This window comes from Osmerus eperlanus, chromosome 19 (genome assembly GCF_963692335.1).
Source record: "Osmerus eperlanus chromosome 19, fOsmEpe2.1, whole genome shotgun sequence".
NCBI lineage: Eukaryota > Metazoa > Chordata > Actinopteri > Osmeriformes > Osmeridae > Osmerus > Osmerus eperlanus.
In genome coordinates, this window is record NC_085036.1 from 8448308 (window position 1) to 8460772 (window position 12465).

At 48.9% G+C, this 12465-nt stretch overlaps 1 protein-coding gene across 2 annotated transcripts in view; it reads left to right on the top strand.

Annotated features, from left to right (window-relative positions):
• Window positions 1-7650: 7650 nt before the first annotated feature.
• The window catches only part of auts2a (activator of transcription and developmental regulator AUTS2 a), a 147062-nt gene continuing 142247 nt past the window's right edge, over window positions 7651-12465 (top strand). For both annotated transcript variants that reach the window (XM_062485203.1, XM_062485204.1), the window contains exon 1: window positions 7651-7748. The gene's annotated coding sequence lies outside the window, so the exon portion shown is untranslated. The remainder of the gene's footprint in view (window positions 7749-12465) is intronic.

Genomic DNA, 12465 nt, shown 5'->3' on the forward strand with positions numbered 1-12465 from the left:
CAATGAACTTGTTGCTGTGCCAACATACCAGGGCTTAGTGACACCAAATTTGATTCTGTTATCTGGAGCCTCATAGAACAATATGGCATTCATAGCTAGCTGCTTGGCATATTATCAAACAGTCACAGACCTTTTTTTTACAGGCTAGTAAATGCAGGGGATGTGGGTGTAGTTAGACTTGTGTGTGCATCAGGGATACTGTAGGCCTATTAGTAAAATGGCTACTGTGGGTGTAGAATTCAATTACTGTCCTTTTGTCCTTTACTGTCGGCGAGTGGCTTTAAATGGACGTAAATTGCGCGTTTATCGCCTGTTCTTTCTCAGAGAGGGTTTAAGTGGAATCGCTTTAAATGAATCTCCATTATACATTTTTTCCTCGGCTTATTTACTGCATTACATCCAGGCTGTGAGTTTCCCGTGCCTCGGGGTCTGCAATAAAGGCACCGCAATGACCTATTTAGGTCCTCTCTCTTTAATAGCACAGGCTGGGCAACAGTGCCTCTCCGCCATTTTGCCGAGATGCGTATTATCTTTATTCCTGAGAGGCTCCAGTCGTGCATTTTCCATCTTCCTTTACTGCAGCATGCGCACAGCCCTGGCCCCGCACCCTATTCCTGTAACGTAAAAAAAAAAAGTGCTCTTTCCTCAAACTGGAAGCGTTTGTTTATCATATTACCGCCACACATGAGACGAGCACAAGGCTTGACCCGGTGTTAAGTGTCCGCGCTAAATTTCATTGCCTCCATCTACTGGAAGGCCTGCCAATATACTGGCAGTGAATTCCTGGAGGAAAATAAATGGCAATAAAAAAGAGAAATGATAGCCCCTGCAAGCTGATAGGAGAGCAGTCTCCTTTCCTTTTTTCCCTCCCCTTGCCCGGCTTCCTTTATTGAGGCTTTCTGTCCCAGGGAGCTGTGACTTGGCACCGAGGCTGCGGCTTAGCGAGATGGCTAGCTGAAAGCTGATATTGGAGTAACGACTCTGTGCCATGGTTGGGGGAACTAGGGAATAATGTAATTAATTGCACACAAATTTCTTTGATGAATAGTTATGCGGTGATAAGCACTCTGCTGAGCAGCTGAAGGTCTCGGGCTCTCGCTCTCTCCCCCTCTCTCCTTTCCTCCCTCTCTCGCTCCTTCTCTCTCCCTCCTTGTGCAGCTGTTGCATTCTGGGAAATCATCGCCCAACACTCCCCCTCGCTGTGCCCTCTCTCTCTCTCTTGCTCTTTTCCTCGCCGTCTCTCTCTCTCTCTTGCTCTCTCTTTTCCTTTACCTCCCTCTCTCTCTCTCTCTCTCTCTCTCTCTCTCTCTCTCTCTCTCTCTCTCTCTCTCTCTCTCTCTTCTGTTCCATGCTAAGAGCCTGGGGGGTGCTGTAGCTAGGCAAGGAGAAATGGAGGCGTGTTAGTAGGAGGACGGGGTTGGCTTTTATTGCCGCACCAGGGTCCTATAACAAGGTGTTCTGATATGATCTGAGAGACTGGAGATCCCCCTTCTCCTCTTATTATCCCCCACCCTTACTCTCTCTCTCTCTCTCTCTATTTCCACTTTCCCAGTTCATTATTAAATCTGGGAATTGTCCCCATAACTCAGTGCACCAGACTACAGTATTATATGGCCATTTGTAAGAGGGAGGAGGTGATTGCGATGCGGCGTGAGAGGATGGATGTTAAAAGCATATTGATTTGTCTGCAGTGTCATCATAGATCGCAGATTTATATCTGTATATAAATGCAGCCTCAAGCCTCATATCCTCCTCCCCCCCCCCCCCCCCCACCACACCCCCGCCCACCCCCAATGAACTCCCTCCCTCACACACACACACACACACACACTTGTGGTTGACTAAAAGGAGCCTTTAGAATGAGTGATGAGATCAAGACAGGCCTCTTAACCACGTTTTACCTTTCCCATTCCTTCCCCCCCTCCTCCCCCCCCCCCTCTCCCCCTCCTCCACTCCCTGCCTCCAGCCAGGGTACTCTGCTCAGGCCCCTGAGGGGTACCAAGGCTAGTCCTGGGTGGCTCCACTGCAGCATCCATTCCATCACAGAGCCTCTGGAGCCTCGACAGGGTCCTAAGCCTGTCCTGCATTAGCCAGGCCTGGTGAATAGCCCTGCTATGACCATAACAATAACGTCTGACAAGGTCACCAAAAAAGTCGCCTGAGCATTACGACAGCCGACCGGAGAGGTGAGGGGGGGGGGAAATGGAGCGTTTCCATGGTGATAGCACCCCTCCAGGAACGCGAGACGCTGATGCAAACTGCTGTTCTGCCGAGTCGTTGGTGACACCTACTGTATCTAAGGGACCTCGTCACAGCCAGACAGAGGCTTGGGGGTAAACAAAACCAAAAATACCAGGAATGTCAATCTAGACACATGTGGTGGGGATAGCGTGCAGTCGTAACACAGTATCCTTGTGATGAATTAAGTCTTATTCGAGCTGTGTGCGCCCACTGATCATCTCTCCCCACGCACACTAAACAGTAAACAAACAGCTGCTGTAGGATCCCTGTGCCGAGCTGATGCCCAGTGACAGGCTGTGACTGTGGGTGGCGGGGGGATGCGGGCGGGGACTCAGGGCGCCTGTCTGTGGCGGTTAGAGAGCCCGCGCCTCAGAGCCAAGTGCCGGGTCAGACCCAGGCCGCGGCAGTTGGCTCGCCGACACAGTTGCTGTCGGAAAGATGACGGCGAGGGCCGACCGGCCCCCTTACAGGCCCTGACGGCCCTTGACGGCCCCCTTTCACATGGTGCCATCTCGGGTATTACCTCAGCCGCGCGCTAACCAGGAACAACAGTTTCCAACTGCTGCTGTCTGCCAGCCCCAAGGTGTTTTGGGAGTTGTAGTCTCACTGCCAATGCTAATCAGGTGATAATGATGTCGCTATGCTTAGGACAATTTCAGCCTGTTTGTTTAGCCTACAGTATAAACTCATTATACCCTTTTGGATTGACTTACATCGACTTGCATTGATCGTGAGCATCCGTGGACTTTCAAACCTGTCATAAATCGTGAAAAATGTAGTGTAATGCTTGGCGTTGGTTTGTCGTAGAGCTATACAATACGGCTTCTATGCTGCAGACAGAAAGCTCATCCAATGGCTCATTTTAACTGCTGAGCAGTGCAGCTCCGAGCATTTTAATAGCCCTTATATATAGAGCTGTAAGGTAGCATAAAGGAGATATTCAAAGTGTAGTCACTGGAAACCAAGGGGATTTGACAGTACAGCAGGAAATAGACAATATATTATATACAGGCCAAGCTAGCTAGTGGATTATCTATAAAACTTTCATGGTACTCCCTCAGTGGCAAGCAGCCATAAAACTTCCTGAATGAGGGACTTGTTAATTTACTTGTTAAAGCAAATTAAAAATTTATAAGCGCTTTTAGGTAAATGAGATCCTCTTTCATTGCAACCCTTGTGGGAATCTCTCTGGCGGATCCTGAGAGGACAGGTTAGCTGTTCTGAAAGCCGCAGCAGAACAATAAAAGCCGCTAAATTGTTCCAGGTTTTATTACCAGTGAGTTCCGCAGCTGCTGTTGTGCGTAACTAAGGGAAACCAGGAGCCGATAGCAACGGAATCCCACTGAGGCCAACACAGAAAACCGAGCTCTCGCTCTTTTCCTTTTCTGTTGGGTGGGAAGAGAGGGCTTTGGGGGGGGGGGGGGGGGGGGGGGTTGCAGGGGAGGGAGAAGGGGCGACTTGTTGTGTACAGTGCTGTTAAAAAGGCCTGTGTGGTTAGCAGTGTTTCCTAGCCCACTTTGGTATTTGATTGCATTCAGTTGCTAGCGTGGCCCCTGGGAATAGGTCAATACACTTGTAAAGTTCCTTCACGGTTCTGGCAAAGCACCTTTTCAGTAAGTGGGCAGAGGAAATAATTGACTCAATGTGTTAACGATAATCCTGTAAAGCGTTCAAAGGCCGTTTTTAACCTCCACTTACTGTACAGTATGCGCTGACGGCATCTTAAGTGAGTTATTTTCTTGGCGTCGTATGTAGCTGTACCCTGAGAACTAAGAAGTCCCTGGCAAGGGCTGAAGTAGGCTACTGATTTAGGCATGTCTGCATTCTGTGGCTGAATAGTTCTGGTACTTTCTCTTTTCTGGTGCCCAATAGCTACACTGCTTTAGGCCAGTCCTTTTCTATCCATCTTAATCATTATATTTCTTCATTAGATCTTTCTTTAACCCCTCATAATGCAACACCTGATGTCCCTTCTGCTTAGGAATATATTTTTTTACAAAAACCTGAACAACAGTTCTATTGCACCTTGGGCATTTTGTATGGACAGCACCTATAACAGTGTAGTGTACCCACCTGTCAAGTTACATTGTTAAGAACTCTTTGTTACAATGCATCCAAACATAAAAAAGTCATGACACAAAACATCTTCCTGAATAAGTGAAACTAGAGATAAAAAAAAACAAGGTCAGGCACAGGATGTATTCCATTGATTCACACAATTATTCTATTGTATGTTACTTGCTAGACTGTTTCCCATCATATTTGATACAACTCATTCATGTTCACAAAATATAAGGAAATAAAATGCTATTTTTATAATTGTAGTAATGGGGGCAGAGACGCGACAGTGGAATCAAATGCCAAAGTCTTGCTGACGACTGAACAGTTGTTAATTTTTTACTTCAGTAAATTCAGGCCAGGAGAAAATAATCCCCCCCCCCCTCCCCCCAATACTGAACAGATTGCAAGGAAACACAACCTCACTGTGTTGAAATTAATCGCAGATGCACTTACTTGTAGTTTAAATGTTTCATTAGATGCTAATGTCTTGCTGTGTTTTTAATTGTTGCAAAATTAGCCTCTGGAATATTAAACCCATCTGTTTGTTCTCTTCCTGCAGGGCCAATCTTCACACAGGCTGTGGAGATAAGGTCATTATCCGAATGCATCCTTATGTTTCAACCTGCCCCTTAATTAATGTGTTTACGTTATTATGAGCATAGCAAAACAGTCTGGGCAGGTGTACTGTAGCCAGACATACACACACACACACACACACACACACACACACACTCACATCCACACACAGATATGCACATCCACACACAAACACGCATACTCTCCTCCATCTGACTTCAGCATAGCTATATTGAACGCTTGTACGGCCAGCCCTGTTCTCTGTGGGAGAAGAACCTAAGACGAGGGAAAAGGCAATTAAGTGATGAAACAGGAAATGACTCGCTTGAGTCATGAGAGGCCGTATACATGATCAACCACTGCCTGGCTGCTCAGGGACTGGTCTCGACGCACGCACGCACACACACAGAGACTCACATGGAGACAAGGTTTATCCCTCAGATTTATTGACAGTGAGAAGCCATTAAAGCTCAGCTCAACTTTTTGATGGGGCAGATTTATTGTGACCACTGGGCCTGCTTTTCCTTCATTTAGCACATCTATTAATCACCCCGTTGAGAAAAGTCACAGAGCAGGGGGACCAGCACCCCAGAAGGAGACACAATTCCCTAAAGTCATTTGAGAAGCTTTGGGGGAAATGAAGAGGGTCCATATCTCTCCGTGTGGTGGAGCTCTGGCTGCGGAACGTTCCGGGTCTTATTGGATTGGCTTTATTAGATATGTTCTTCACACTTTTGCGCAGGTACATGTGCTGCGATGTCAAATCCGAACCGAGTAGCTAGTGTCTCTAACCTTATCAGTTTAGAACAGAGGGAATTCCCACTTTTGTTAATACTGACCACTCACCAGATTTCCTTTTCTTTTCTTTTTTTAAAGAAACGTGCCTATTTCACAACCATTATGCACTGTGACTGACATCTGCTTTGTTATTTATCATCCTTTTATCTACTTATCTGTGTCCTTACACAGTTGTTCATACTGGGGGAGGGCTGCGGAGGGGAGAGGGTCATAAGAGGTGCTGAAACTGTAGGCAGACCTGACTATCCGGTACTGGATGACTGGATGTGCTCGAACAGGTAACTGAAGGTTGTGTCCTGGTTATTAGTGAGAAGCTGAATGTGTCTGTGTGTGTCTGTGTGTGTGTGTGTGTGTGTCTGCGCGCGTGCGCATGCGTGTATGATGCACTCCTCTGTCAGCAGGGACACTGACTGGTTAATGAATATTATAGGTCAACATGTTTTGATGAAGGACCTGCAGGTTGGGGCATAAACAGTGCCCCCCTCCCATGCCCTTTCATCAGGCTCTGTTTCCCTGCCAGTGAGTTAGGGGGATATTATTTCCTCTCCTCTCTCTGAAAATATGCAAACTCCCTTCTGAGGTATTGGCCTTTTACACGAGAAAGGAGGGAAAGGGCTCTCTCTCTCTCTTTGTGCCTCAGAAGAGTGTTGGAGGTAATTAGTGCTATCACAGTGCAGGGCCCCTGTGTGTGTGTATGTGTGTGTGTGTGTGTTCCCGCCAGCCGTGTCTTGTGTAGCCCCGCTCTCTATACTCCTCTCCTCCAGGGCCCATCAGCCGTTCCCAGCGCTCCCTACCCTCTTATCACAGTCAGCACTCGGCCGCGCTCGCCGCCTTTCACCCATCACGCAATCCTCCCAAGGAAAGGAATCCTTTCACACCACTAATGGCTACAGAAAAGGGAACGTTTTCATTTTAATTATGCGCTTAACTCAAGGGCTCTTTAGGCATTTCCCTCACCCTATGCCCTTTCAATAAATGATGGCTGGTAGCAGCAATGAGAATATTAAAAGAAAGTTTGTATCAAAAGCAACCTGTACGGTTCAGTCCCACTGAGAGAGAGAAGGGGTAAGGGGAGAGGAGGATAGGGAAGAGACACAATGAGGTAGAGGGTGGGAGAGAGGGAGACAGAAAGCGAGGCACAGCCATTTTCAGGAGTACAATCCCTCTGTGTGCTGTTGTGCCAGACTCTGCTTTTTCTATTAGGTGGCATTGCACCCATTAACTGCTGTACGCTCCACGCTGGCCCGTAAAGCACTTTCTTTATGGGCTCTGAAATGAAGCCTGTGCATCTTGGCAGGGTCGGCCTGGGCTGGAAGGAGCAGTGAGTAATCTTTGGAGGACATAAATTGCAGACTTGGACCAGGAACTGGTCTCTGCTCCCACGAGCTTTACGTTGTTCTCCAAGGCTTTGAGGGCCTGTTCTTGGAGCACACGTCCGCCTTTTTTCTGTCTGTATTTCTCTGTGTGTGTGTGTGTGCGCGCGCCACAGACTCTGTGTTTGGAAAACGACACCTGCCAAGGTGCTGTGGTCTCTGCATGGGGCGACCGCTGGAGAAGGCTTTTGAAGTTCCTTTTCTGTTTGTTGTTGTTGCTGCCTGGGCTTCGGTTTCCTTTCTTTCAGGAAGGTTGATAGCAATCCTGTCAGTGAGGGACCAGATCAGATGCTGCTTGTCACTGGCAGGGAGAATGACGGATGTTGGCGGGTGCGGACCATAAACATGACAGATTTACGTATACACCGCTGTACACTCTCTCTCTCTCTCTCTCTCTCTCTCTCTCTCTCTCTCTCTCTCTCTCTCTCTCTCTCTCTCTCTCTCTCTCCCCTCAGTTCCCACAATTTCGTGACAAACCTGACGTCTGTGGGCCTCCGACAATATTGTCTGTCTCTGTCAGCCCTCGCGATATAACCGCAGCCTCGCCGCAGCCAATTCAGTGTCTTAACATACTGTGTGTGTGTGTGTTTGTTACAGCTGAAGACGGGCCAGAACAACAGTAAGGACAGTGACAGCGAGAGCGTGAGCGGGGAGTCCAAGCCGTCCGTCAGGAGTAGCTCCAGAGACAGGCTGACAGACGTGAGTCCGGAAACAGACCCCCGCACACCCACACTGTCGGAGCTTCAACGCCCCGCGAGCGCCTGACCTCTGTCACTTGCTTACTGTTCTTTAACATGGAAGTGATCCTTCACCTTGAAAGTGTTATCGGAAAGATTCTAATGTTACCGAACCTGTTTTTTGTTATTGTTAGGTACATATTGGTACATTCACATTGATCTGTTAGAGTAACTTACCATACAGTTTCAAACCCGCAACATTGTGTCTTTGTATTTGTTTATAGTATCTTTGTGTGTTTTGAAGGTAATTTGATCAGGTAAGTGCTGTACTGTACGTGTTATGTTGGGCCCTCATTTGTTTTACCACTGACAGAAGGTAAGTGGCAGGACTGACATGATTTTCTCTGGCCTTGGGAACAATAGGCCCGATGAGACAGTGCTCTCTCAGATCCCCCGCGCTGTTGTTGTCTTTGGCATTCCTTCAGGTGCACAGCTCTGTTTGAACTGCACATGCACACACCTGAGTTGCTGAGTCAAGGACATCCTATTGACTCAGTGTCTGCCTGTCCAGCTGCCATGCAGGAGCCATACTGGAAGGCTGGCGCTAAGCGACCCACAGAGGAAAGGGGCGGGGGGGGGGGATCTGCTCCGAGGCTGGTCAGTGACATGCCCGGAGATGTACAGAGAGCTGGAGGGACTCGTGTTGCGGCCAGGACTGTCAGTCCGCCCGCCTGCCTGCCTGCCTGCCAGCCCCTGGTTCCTTTGATTTGCGTGGAGCATCTACAGAGGAGCTATCAGATGTCTCCCCATAATTAAAGCTGTCAGTCGGGAAGGCGAGCGAGTCGTTGAGGGAGACACGGTCGAACAAGTGAAGCAAAACCGATTCTGCGTGTAGCTATAGGATGCTTGGCCAGGCATGAAATGAAATAAGTAATTTGATGTTGACATCAGAAATTGAAATGATACCGACTGCTTGTGGGCTGCGCTCTGCGGTTGCGGGGAGGGGGGGGGGGGGGGGGCGGGGAGCAGGAAAACAAACACTGGGCGAATAAATACAACTCTGGACACTTCCTTAGAACGACTGATATCCACAGCCCCGTCTGCCACGGTCCGTTTACAGACGTTTTCAATTTGTCATCAACTGTTCCATGCTGAACGGTATTCTAAGGCTGAAAATTGACACTGTCATTATCAATTTGGGGGAAAATGGATGCGTGTGCTCGTTGGCACCCATGAAAGGTCAGAAATGTAAGCTGTCGGTCTGGAGATTATTTACATAATGGTGCGGTGCTGAGATGCGATTACGCGTGTCTTTCGTGTAGACTCCTTGAAACTTTCAAAGGGGAGGTGTAAATCCTCCTTTTCTTGCCCGGGGCGTTCTGGCTTGCTGGAGAGATTTGGGAGCCAACCGTCTTCGGATCAGGTGTCATTGTGTTGGTCTTAAGCTCAGATTGTCTGCTGATGAATTTCATCATTATAAAAAGAAAACAACTTCAAATTATGGCACGCCCTAATTTCCCCTGTATTTTTATTACGTCTTCAGGGAAATTGTACCACTGCCTTCCCATTACGACCAAATACTTCCCACAACACAGCAACCAGCCCACCGCAATGTATCTATAAATATATGTGTATATCCTCAGATCTTCGTAGAATTCATTCTTATTATAAGTTTAGACCACAGTCTCAAATTCAACATGCATAGTAGTCCATACACCAATCCAACCATAAGTTCTCTGCTACATGTGGTTGTGGTTGACCTTTCACTGCCAGCCCTATGCCAGGCACAAGGGCTTTTATGCACCATGTGTCCTCTGGAGGACTGAATGGTTGAGGCGGGGTCCCCCATGCTGTCTGGTGGCCTGTCTGGCGGCTTGTCTGGTGGCCTGTCTGGTGGCCTGTCTGGTGGCCTGTCTGGTGGCCTGTCTGGCGGCCTGTCTGGCGGCCTGTCTGGCGGCCTGTCTGGCGGCCTGTCTGGTGGCCTGTCTGGTGGCCTGTCTGGCCTGGCGTCCAGCTCAGGGCTCTGCGTGTCTGGGAGGAGCTGCTGAAAGCTAGCCCGCGCGAGAACAGCGCTCCACTTAGAGAGTCACACTGTCAGAGGGCCCATCTCGGATCCCCGCGGGGCCCCTGAACAAGTCCCCCGTGTCCGCTCTGTAAAAACCCACTTCACACGTCGCAGGAGAGGTGTCAGTCGAAGCCCTAGCAGCCAGCTACTTCCCTAGATGGAGGGAGCAAGGAAGGCTGGGGGACGGGGGGAGGGAGGTTGAGAGTGCATGGGGCGCGAGCCATTAGGAGCTGTTGATAAATGGTCTTGGATGGCTTTGTTTCATAGCTCCGAGTGGGCACAGGATGCCGGGGGTTACTGGAGGTCACCGTGAAACCGGGCCGGTGTGTTTGCTCGGTGCTTTAATGTCTGATGTCCCCTATGCAAAACACTGCTGTCGTGTGCAAGATGTGGGCCACAGCTGCATACACACAGGTCGGAATTAATTTGCAGCCTCACACACACTCTGTCACTCTCTCTTTTTCTCTCTCTCTCTCACACACACGCACGCACTTACCCCCCCCCCCCCCCCCACACACACACACACACAGGTGGATCAAAGTGAGTTATTAGTCCCCGGAACCAGGGTGGGGCAGGGCTCTGAGTGACCCTGGTCCTTCGTTAGACACCAACAGTTGCTAATGATGTTTGCTGAAGGCCTTCCCTCTCCCCTAACTCTCTAACTCGGCCCAGATGAAACGGGTAAGCCCAGTTTGCTGGCCTGGCCCTGTCTGGGAGGGAGAGAGAGAGGGCAGGGGAGGTCAACCTGGCTCTCTCTCTCTCCTCTTTCTTTCTCTCTCTTCGCCGTCTCTCTTCCTTCTTCCAGTCCTGCCAGCTCATTAGGGCCCTACAAATGGCACATCAGCCTTGTTGTGTTTGCCTTAACCCCACACCCCAGCTAAATTGGCCTGCTATGCCGTGGGTTTTTTTCCGAAGCCTCGGGTTTTCCTTTTGTGAGTGTTTGAAGCCGGCGTGCCAGACCTCCCCAGTGCCACCACTGTTCCCCCTTTCTCCCCCCTCTACCCCTCCACCCTCCTCCCCTCTCCCATGCTCGCCGGTCTAGGAGGCAGGGTGCGGTCCTGGGCACAGTCAGGCTGTTGGATCACGGTGGGCGTGGAGCCTCGGATGAATCACTCGTGTTTAGTCTCTGCGGTGAGGGGTGAAATGCCATCATTACCCGGCTGCCTATCAAATAAATTGCCAATTACGGGCCTTGGAATGCAAGTAAACAGCACGTTACTCCTTTCCCCCCCCAACCCGAGACCCTTCATGAGAGGCAGGCGCCAGAGAGAGACCCAGGAGCGTTTGGTGTCAGCGCACGCCCGTCAGACAGTCAGCTCCCAGACAGGATGATGAGAGACGCAAGGAGCTGACACTAACATATTCAGCCGAAAGACTGAGATAGGAAATAACAAAATGTGACCACTAATTTGTCATTTTTCTCCAGCTGGATTTTGCATCTTGCTATTTTGTTTCTTTCTCGGTTTTGCACATTTTTCTTGCTACTCAAGCTTCATTCAACTGATGGTCTGCGCCATCGTTAAGGCTTACAGCAAGTAGTTTCAACCCCATCTTTATGCCAACAAATACTGACCTTTTTCTCAAGAGGTCAGAGTATACAGTATGGCTTAGTAACTAGGATAGCATGCTTGCAAGACTGGCTAGAATTTGATCATGGAAGGTGTTTGAACTATGCACTTCCCTCTGCAGCTATTGTCTTCAGATGGAGCATCTGCTGGTCCTATTGGTAGTTTACGAGTAGTGTGGCTGAAGCCTGTCGTCAATACAGCTGGTTTATGATGGTTGCTGAGGACAGTCAAACATAGAGGGTTCCCAACAGAGATGAAAATGTGAAAATTGTGGGTTCCTGCGAAATTCCTTCTGGTCGACCTCGGCCTACCTCACTTGAGAAGCTTGTTCCTCCCTGTGGTGTGGCCTCTCCAGCCGACTCGTAACCAAACATCTGGAACTCATATCTGTCTAGCTTCTCATATCCACTATTATTGAGCGGTTTCTCCCCAAACGAAGGCAGAATTCTCCCCTACTCCCGGTGAAAACCTAAACCCTGTTATTAGTGGCTTTCCGATTAATACACGACAGTGGAGTTGGAATCACTCTAGCATGTGGCAAAACAATCTTCGGCTCTCAAATGACCGCTTTTTTTGAAAGGCCCTATTAATGGCATATGATATAGTTGTTGTTTCTAATGATCACTGTTATTATTCAATTTGCTCGAACATATGAAGAAGAAACCGCAGCGTTTCTCTGGTGTTTCGTTTTTGACCTTGTGGTGCGTCGGGTGCCCTGAGGGGCTCCAGGAGACTGTTCTTAGCCCTCTCTCTGAACTGCTTATGTCATCTGGCCCCAGTAGGTTGCGCGTGACACAGCATTCGTCCCACCTCTCCAATACATTCTGGGATTATTTCCTGACACATCGCTGCAAATGAGGTCACAGTCCCCTTACAAGTGGAGATATGCCGGCCAATTTGCTCCGACATGGAAGTTGTAATTGCTTGCATCAATTATCCAGTATGTATTTTTTTCTTCTCTCCCCTATCTCTATCTCTTTCTCTGTCTCTCTATAATTTGAAATGTTCCTTATTAGAGACGAGCATTCAGATATGGAAGTCAGAATGTTATACCTATAATTAGCTAATTATCATAGAATCATACTCCCTGCTCAGTCAGTGCTGGC